Source organism: Procambarus clarkii, chromosome 58 (assembly GCF_040958095.1).
Source record: "Procambarus clarkii isolate CNS0578487 chromosome 58, FALCON_Pclarkii_2.0, whole genome shotgun sequence".
NCBI lineage: Eukaryota > Metazoa > Arthropoda > Malacostraca > Decapoda > Cambaridae > Procambarus > Procambarus clarkii.
Window position 1 is genome coordinate 12508164 of NC_091207.1, and position 10131 is coordinate 12518294.

Genomic DNA, 10131 nt, shown 5'->3' on the forward strand with positions numbered 1-10131 from the left:
TATATCTCGTCGTGCCGGGGCTTGTTGCACACTCGGGGCGTGCACGTGATAGCAATTGGTCGTCATTCTCTTTTATTCTGGCTATCCTATTCTGGCATTAATTTGGTCGAACCAGGTGTAGAGGTGTTGATGTCTGTGATGACGCCCGTGACAGGTGTTGATGACGCCCGTGACAGGTGTTGATGTCTGTGATGACGCCCGTGACAGGTGTTGATGACGCCCGTGACAGGCGTTAATGTGTGTGATGACGCCCGTGACAGGTGTTGATGTCTGTGATGACGCCCGTGACAGGTGTTGATGTGTGTGATGACGCCCGTGACAGGTGTTGATGTCTGTGATGACGCCCGTGACAGGTGTTGATGTCTGTGATGACGCCCGTGACAGGTGTTGATGACGCCCGTGACAGGTGTTGATGTGTGTGATGACGCCCGTGACAGGTGTTGATGTGTGTGATGACGCCCAAGACAGGTGTTGATGTCTGTGATGACGCCCGTGACAGGTGTTGATGTCTGTGATGACGCCCGTGACAGGTGTTGATGTCTGTGATGACGCCCGTGACAGGTGTTGATGACGCCCGTGACAGGTGTTGATGTGTGTGATGACGCCCGTGAGAGGTGTTGATGTGTGTGATGACGCCCGTGACAGGTGTTGATGTCTGTGATGACGCCCGTGACAGGTGTTGATGTCTGTGATGACGCCCGTGACAGGTGTTGATGACGCCCGTGACAGGTGTTGATGTGTGTGATGACGCCCGTGACAGGTGTTGATGTGTGCGTGATGACGCCCGTGACAGGTGTTGATGTCTGTGATGACGCCCGTGACAGGTGTTGATGTCTGTGAGTACGCCCGTGACAGGTGTTGATGACGCCTGTGACAGGTGTTGATGTCTGTGATGACGCCCGTGACAGGTGTTGATGTCTGTGATGACGCCCGTGACAGGTGTTGATGTCTGTGATGACGCCCGTGACAGGTGTTGATGTCTGTGATGACGCCCGTGACAGGTGTTGATGTGTGTGTGATGACGCCCGTGACAGGTGTTGATGTGTGTGATGACGCCCGTGACAGGTGTTGATGTGTGTGATGACGCCCGTGACAGGTGTTGATGTGTGTGATGACGCCCGTGACAGGTGTTGATGTCTGTGATGACCCCCGTGACAGGTGTTGATGTCTGTGAGTACGCCCGTGACAGGTGTTGATGACGCCTGTGACAGGTGTTGATGTCTGTGATGACGCCCGTAACAGGTGTTGATGTCTGTGAGTACGCCCGTGACAGGTGTTGATGACGCCTGTGACAGGTGTTGATGTCTGTGATGACGCCCGTGACAGGTGTTGATGTCTGTGATGACGCCCGTGACAGGTGTTGATGTCTGTGATGACGCCCGTGACAGGTGTTGATGACTGTGATGACGCCCGTGACAGGTGTTGATGTCTGTGATGACGCACGTGACAGGTGTTGATGTCTGTGATGACGCCCGTGACAGGTGTTGATGTGTGCGTGATGACGCCCGTGACAGGTGTTGATGTCTGTGATGACGCCCGTGACAGGTGTTGATGTCTGTGAGTACGCCCGTGACAGGTGTTGATGACGCCTGTGACAGGTGTTGATGTCTGTGATGACGCCCGTGACAGGTGTTGATGTCTGTGATGACGCCCGTGACAGGTGTTGATGTCTGTGATGACGCCCGTGACAGGTGTTGATGTCTGTGATGACGCCCGTGACAGGTGTTGATGTGTGTGTGATGACGCCCGTGACAGGTGTTGATGTGTGTGATGACGCCCGTGACAGGTGTTGATGTGTGTGATGACGCCCGTGACAGGTGTTGATGTCTGTGATGACGCCCGTGACAGGTGTTGATGTCTGTGAGTACGCCCGTGACAGGTGTTGATGACGCCTGTGACAGGTGTTGATGTCTGTGATGACGCCCGTGACAGGTGTTGATGTCTGTGATGACGCCCGTGACAGGTGTTGATGTCTGTGATGACGCACGTGACAGGTGTTGATGTCTGTGATGACGCCCGTGACAGGTGTTGATGTCTGTGATGACGCCCGTGACAGGTGTTGATGTCTGTGATGACGCCCGTGACAGGTGTTGATGTCTGTGATGACGCCCGTGACAGGTGTTGATGTCTGTGATGACGCCCGTGACAGGTGTTGATGTCTGTGATGACGCCCGTGACAGGTGTTGATGTCTGTGATGACGCCTGTGACAGGTGTTGATGTCTCTGATGACGCCCGTGACAGGTGTTGATGTCTCTGATGACGCCCGTGACAGGTGTTGATGTCTGTGATGACGCCCGTGACAGGTGTTTTTGTCTGTGATGACGCCCGTGACAGGTGTTGATGTCTGTGATGACGCCCGTGACAGGTGTTGATGTCTGTGATGACACCTGTGACAGGTGTTGATGTCTGTGATGACGCCCGTGACAGGTGTTGATGTCTGTGATGACGCCCGTGACAGGTGTTGATGACGCCCGTGACAGGTGTTGATGTCTGTGATGACGCCCGTGACAGGTGTTGATGACGCCCGTGACAGGTGTTGATGTCTGTGATGACGCCCGTGACAGGTGTTGATGTCTGTGATGACGCCCGTGACAGGTGTTGATATGTGTGTGATGACGCCCGTGACAGGTGTTGATGTGTGTGTGATGACGCCCGTGACAGGTGTTGAAGTCTGTGATGACGCCCGTGACAGGTGTTGATGTGTGTGTGATGACGCCCGTGACAGGTGTTGATGTCTGTGATGACGCCCGTGACAGGTGTTGATGTGTGTGATGACGCCCGTGACAGGTGTTGATGTGTGTGATGACGCCCGTGACAGGTGTTGATGTGTGTGATGACGCCCGTGACAGGTGTTGATGTCTGTGAGTACGCCCGTGACAGGTGTTGATGACGCCTGTGACAGGTGTTGATGTCTGTGATGACGCCCGTGACAGGTGTTGATGTCTGTGATGACGCCCGTAACAGGTGTTGATGTCTGTGAGTACGCCCGTGACAGGTGTTGATGACGCCTGTGACAGGTGTTGATGTCTGTGATGACGCCCGTGACAGGTGTTGATGTCTGTGATGACGCCCGTGACAGGTGTTGATGTCTGTGATGACGCCCGTGACAGGTGTTGATGACTGTGATGACGCCCGTGACAGGTGTTGATGTCTGTGATGACGCCCGTGACAGGTGTTGATGTCTGTGATGACGCCCGTGACAGGTGTTGATGTGTGCGTGATGACGCCCGTGACAGGTGTTGATGTCTGTGATGACGCCCGTGACAGGTGTTGATGTCTGTGAGTACGCCCGTGACAGGTGTTGATGACGCCTGTGACAGGTGTTGATGTCTGTGATGACGCCCGTGACAGGTGTTGATGTCTGTGATGACGCCCGTGACAGGTGTTGATGTCTGTGATGACGCCCGTGACAGGTGTTGATGTCTGTGATGACGCCCGTGACAGGTGTTGATGTGTGTGTGATGACGCCCGTGACAGGTGTTGATGTGTGTGATGACGCCCGTGACAATTGTTGATGTGTGTGATGACGCCCGTGACAGGTGTTGATGTGTGTGATGACGCCCGTGACAGGTGTTGATGTCTGTGATGACGCCCGTGACAGGTGTTGATGTCTGTGATGACGCCCGTGACAGGTGTTGATGACGCCTGTGACAGGTGTTGTTGTCTGTGATGACGCCCGTGACAGGTGTTGATGTCTGTGATGACGCCCGTGACAGGTGTTGATGTCTGTGATGACGCACATGACAGGTGTTGATGTCTGTGATGACGCCCGTGACAGGTGTTGATGTCTGTGATGACGCCCGTGACAGGTGTTGATGTCTGTGATGACGCCCGTGACAGGTGTTGATGTCTGTGATGACGCCCGTGACAGGTGTTGATGTCTGTGATGACGCCCGTGACAGGTGTTGATGTCTGTGATGACGCCCGTGACAGGTGTTGATGTCTGTGATGACGCCTGTGACAGGTGTTGATGTCTCTGATGACGCCCGTGACAGGTGTTGATGTCTGTGATGACGCCCGTGACAGGTGTTGATGTCTGTGATGACGCCCGTGACAGGTGTTTTTGTCTGTGATGACGCCCGTGACAGGTGTTGATGTCTGTGATGACGCCCGTGACAGGTGTTGATGTCTGTGATGACACCCGTGACAGGTGTTGATGTCTGTGATGACGCCCGTGACAGGTGTTGATATCTGTGATGACGCCCGTGACAGGTGTTGATGACGCCCGTGACAGGTGTTGATGTCTGTGATGACGCCCGTGACAGGTGTTGATGACGCCCGTGACAGGTGTTGATGTCAGTGATGACGCCCGTGACAGGTGTTGATGTCTGTGATGACGCCCGTGACAGGTGTTGATATGTGTGTGATGACGCCCGTGACAGGTGTTGATGTGTGTGTGATGACGCCCGTGACAGGTGTTGAAGTCTGTGATGACGCCCGTGACAGGTGTTGATGTGTGTGTGATGACGCCCGTGACAGGTATTGATGTGTGTGTGATGACGCCCGTGACAGGTGTTGATGTCTGTGATGACGCCCGTGACAGGTGTTGATGTGTGTGTGATGACGCCCGTGACAGGTATTGATGTGTGTGTGATGACGCCCGTGACAGGTCTTGATGTCTGTGTTGACGCCCGTGACAGGTGTTGATGTGTGTGTGATGACGCCCGTGACAGGTATTGATGTGTGTGTGATGACGCCCGTGACAGGTGTTGATGTGTGTGTGATGACGCCCGTGACAGGTGTTGATGTGTGTGTGATGACGCCCGTGACAGGTGTTGATGTGTGTGTGATGACGCCCGTGACAGGTGTTGATGTGTGTGTGATGACGCCCGTGACAGGTGTTGATGTGTGTGTGATGACGCCCGTGACAGGTGTTGATGTGTGTGTGATGACGCCCGTGACAGGTGTTGATGTGTGTGTGATGACGCCCGTGACAGGTGTTGATGACCACCGTGACAGGTGTTGATGTCTGTGATGACGCCCGTGACAGGTGTTGATGTCTGTGATGACGCCCGTGACAGGTGTTGATATGTGTGTGATGACGCCTGTGACAGGTGTTGATGTGTGTGTGATGACGCCCGTGACAGGTGTTGATGTCTGTGATGACGCCCGTGACAGGTGTTGATGTGTGTGTGATGACGCCCGTGACAGGTATTGATGAGTGTGTGATGACGCCCGTGACAGGTGTTGATGTGTGTGTGATGACGCCCGTGACAGGTGTTGATGTGTGTGTGATGACGCCCGTGACAGGTGTTGATGTCTGTGATGACGCCTGTGACAGGTGTTGATGTCTGTGATGACGCCCGTGACAGGTGTTGATGTCTGTGATGACACCCGTGGCAGGTGTTGATGGGTGTGTGATGACGCCCGTGACAGGTGTTGATGTCTGTGTTATGAGGCCCGTGACAGGTGTTGATGTGTGTGTGATGACGCCCGTGACAGGTGTTGATGTGTGTGTGATGACGCCCGTGACAGGTGTTGATGTGTGTGTGATGACGCCCGTGACAGGTGTTGATGTCTGTGATGACGCCTGTGTCAGGTGTTGATGTCTGTGATGACGCCCGTGACAGGTGTTGATGTCTGTGATGACACCCGTGGCAGGTGTTGATAGGTGTGTGATGACGCCCGTGACAGGTGTTGATGTCTGTGTTATGACGCCCGTGACAGGTGTTGATGTGTGTGTGATGACGCCCGTGACAGGTGTTGATGTCTGTGATGACGCCTGTGACAGGTGTTGATGTCTGTGAGTACGCCCGTGACAGGTGTTGATGACGCCCGTGACAGGTGTTGATGTCTGTGATGACGCCCGTGACAGGTGTTGATGTGTGTGTGTGATGACGCCCGTGACAGGTGTTGATGTCTGTGATGACGCCTGTGACAGGTGTTGATGTCTGTGATGACGCCCGTGACAGGTGTTGATGTCTGTGATGACGTCTGTGACAGGTGTTGATGTCTGTGATGACGCCCGTGACAAGTGTTGATGTCTGTGATGACACCCGTCACAGGTGTTGATGTCTGTGATAACACCCGTGGCAGGTGTTGATGTGTGTGTGATGACGCCCGTGACAGGTGTTGATGTGTGTGTGATGACGCCCGTGACAGGTGTTGATGTCTGTGATGACGCCCGTGACAGGTGTTGATGTCTGTGATGACACCCGTGGCAGGTGTTGATGGGTGTGTGATGACGCCCGTGACAGATGTTGAAGTCTGTGTGATGACGCCCGTGACAGGTGTTGATGTCTGTGATGACGCCTGTGACAGGTGTTGATGTCTGTGATGACGCCCGTGACAGGTGTTGATGTCTGTGATGACGTCTGTGACAGGTGTTGATGTCTGTGATGACGCCCGTGACAGGTGTTGATGTCTGTGATGACGCCTGTGACAGGTGTTGATGTCTGTGATGACGCCCGTGACAGGTGTAGATGTCTGTGATGACGTCTGTGACAGGTGTTGATGTCTGTGATGACGCCCGTGACAGGTGTTGATGTGTGTGTGATGATACCCGTGACAGGTGTTGATGTGTGTGTGATGACGCCCGTGACAGGTGTTGATGTGTGTGTGATGACACCCGTGACAGGTGTTGATGTGTGTGTGATCACGCCCGTGACAGGTGTTGATGTCTGTGATGACACACGTGACAGGTGTTGATGTCTGTGATTACACCCGTGGCAGGTGTTGATGTGTGTGTGATGACGCCCGTGACAGGTGTTGATGTGTGTGTGATGACGCCCGTGACATGTGTTGATGTGTGTGTGATGACGCCCGTGACAGGTGTTGATGTGTGTGTGATGACGCCCGTGACAGTTGTTGATGTGTGTGTGATGACGCCCGTGACAGGTGTTGATGTGTGTGTGATGACGCCCGTGACAGGTGTTGATGTGTGTGTGATCACGCCCGTGACAGGTGTTGATGTCTGTGATGACACACGTGACAGGTGTTGATGTCTGTGATTACACCCGTGGCAGGTGTTGATGTGTGTGTGATGACGCCCGTGACAGGTGTTGATGTGTGTGTGATGACGCCCGTGACAGGTGTTGATGTGTGTGTGATCACGCCCGTGACAGGTGTTGATGTGTGTGTGATGACGCCCGTGACAGGTGTTGATGTGTCTGTGATGACGCCCGTGACAGGCCGGTGTAAGCAAAGGAGGTCGCTATAGGTGAGTGGTCACATGTGGGTGTGGTGTAGCCAGAGATGCCCCATAACCAGAGGGCCCGGTTGACGGTGGTAGGGTGTGGACACCCGCGGGTGACGGTGGTAGGGTGTGGACACCCGCGGGTGACGGTGGTAGGGTGTGGACACCCGCGGGTGACGGTGGTAGGGTGTGGACACCCGCGGGTGACGGTGGTAGGGTGTGGACACCCGCGGTAATTGGGTGGTAAACACAACCCAACTTCACCTTTATGGACAAATATTGCTTCACGTTTTTGGTTCACTGTATACGTGAGTTATAGAGGAGTTGGCCCACCCTGGGTGTGAGTGTGGGTGTGGGGTGGGCCAGGGTGGTCTAGGGTGGTCTAGGGTGAGCCAGTGTGGGCCGGACAGGTGAGAGTGTCTCACCTGGGCCACCCCACCTGTCACCCAACCACCAACACCCGCCCCGCTGCCTTGTAATCACCTTCTCTGAGTGTACTGGAGTTCCGGGCTTGGGCAGAGAATGCTAACCAGGGCTTGTGGGCAGCATACACAAGCGTGGGCAGCATACACAAACGTGGACAGCATACACGAGCGCGGGCAGCATACAGGAGTGCGGGCAGCCTTGTGGAGGGGGGATATACCGGGCCTGCGCAGCATGCCAAGGTGGAGGAGGGCGTAATGCTTCATACTATGAGAGTATTTTGTGACTTGTAGTGCAGTGTGGCGAGGCTGGCCCCTGCTGCTTGAGCCACGCCAAGTGTGGGGCTCCTCCTTCCTCACCTGGCCTCACACCTCACCTCATACACCTGGCGTCACACCTCACCTCATACACCTGGCGTCACACCTCACCTCATACACCTGGCCTCACACCTCACCTCATACACCTGGCGTCCCACCTCACCTCATACACCTGGCGTCACACCTCACCTCATTCACCTGGCCTCACACCTCACCTCATACACCTTCATACACCTGGGGAGTACAGTGTATGTGTACAGCTGCCCTAGACTATATGAAGGGGAGTACAGTGTATGTGTGCAGCTGCCCTAGACTATATGAAGGGGAGTACAGTGTGTGTGTGCAGCTGCCCTAGACTATATGAAGGGGAGTACAGTGTATGTGTGCAGCTGCCCTAGACTATATGAAGGGGAGCACAGTGTGTCATAAAGCTAGCTACGTGATGCTAAGAAATCCCCATCACACAGGATGGTTAGTCATACAGAGGCATGTGATAAGTAGTCTACACTGGCAGACTCTGGGTGCATTATGAGGATATCATGAACACAAGAGTGAATAAGGTAACACTGATACTAAAAGTCCCCATCTCGCAGGATGGTTAGTCATACAGGGCCATATGTTTAGTAGCTTGCACTGGTAAATTTTGGGTGCACTGTGAGGATATCTTCAAGAATACGAGAGTGAGTAAAGTAATTGCAGAGCTCTAGGTACCTCATGCCAACTGGTCTGAAAGGTCTAATAACTGGGCATTCAGTGATGTAGTGTGGGAGATCATGCCGCAGTTCCTGCTCACAGAGTTTGCACCTGGAGTGCTCAGGATTGAGAGCTCCATCATCTGTAGCCACCTGCCACAGGTAACGGTAACCCAACCTGATCCTTGCACCCACTGTGTCGCAGTCTTGTGAACGTTTTGTGCTGCCCATAGATATAGGTTTCAGATCTGAACAAATCATATATTTTTATACCGGTACTTTCAGGTCTTTGGGAGTCAGTAATTTCTTTCCTATCAGACCTGAGTGTTTGGAACAATATAGTTTTGACAGCAGAGATGAGGATACCTAGATCTAATTCAATTTTATCTCTACACGCTAATTTGGCTGCAGTATCTGTCTCATTATGATGGGTTATATTTATGTGTGATGGTATCCGTACAAAGGAGATTCGAAACCCTTTACTCTGTGCAACGATTAGGTCATTTATAATTGGTAGTATGAGGTTCTTGTTGTCGATCTTCCCATAGAAGTTTTCGATTGCTTGAAGAGTAGACTTTGAATCACGAAATATTATTCCTCCTCCAATGATTGTTAATGTACTGGTAGCTAGTTGTAGTGCCGTTAGTTCTGCTTGTGTGGAGGTAATGTACTGGTAGCTAGTTGTAGTGCCGCTAGTTCTGCTTGTGTGGAGGTAATGTACTGGTAGCTAGTTGTAGTGCCGCTATTTCTGCTTGTGTGGAGGTAATGTACTGGTAGCTAGTTGTAGTGCCGCTATTTCTGCTTGTGTGGAGGTCAGCCAGTTGTTTAACCTGACACTGACAGTCTGTGTAAAAATATTATTTCTATAAAACCTACATGCTGCTGCAGTCCGTCCAGTAGGAGATTGGACTGAGCCGTCGGTGTAGACACAGTGCTCCTGAGATCTTAAATTCTCGATGGAGGAGGCAATTGTTTCAAGTGTGACAGCTTTGAGAAGAACAAGATTTTCATTACCTTTCTTGGTGACGTGTGTGTGTGTGTGTGTGATACTTGAATGGTGGAGCACAGATAAAGATGAATATCAGTGACAGATAGATTGCACTTAATAGGAATGTTGAGTTTAATAAAATTGTAAGCATTGTTGCTCAGCCTTTTATCATAAAAGGAGTGAGTTGGTATGTCGGCAAAAGTCAATTTTGTCTGTGAGCAATGCAGGAGATGTAGGGTCTCTCGTGACTTTAAGGCAATGGGTCGTATTGACTTGCATGATTCTCTCTAGTATGGTTGGAAGCTTCAGTTCTTCTCTCATGTTGATGATTCTTGTGCATCTTGGGGCACCAAGAATTATCCTCATGGCGTCATTCTGTACTACTTCAAGTTTGTCCAACACAGAGGCGGGGAAGTTAATTAGGTGCAAGACATGATAATCAACTAGAGATCTAACAAACATCGTATAGAATAGTCTAGCATTTTTAATATTAATAGCAATATTCTTATCAGTAAGTGTTTTCAGTGGTTTTAGTCTTTCTTTTAACCTACCTTGAGGTTACCTTGAGGTGCTTC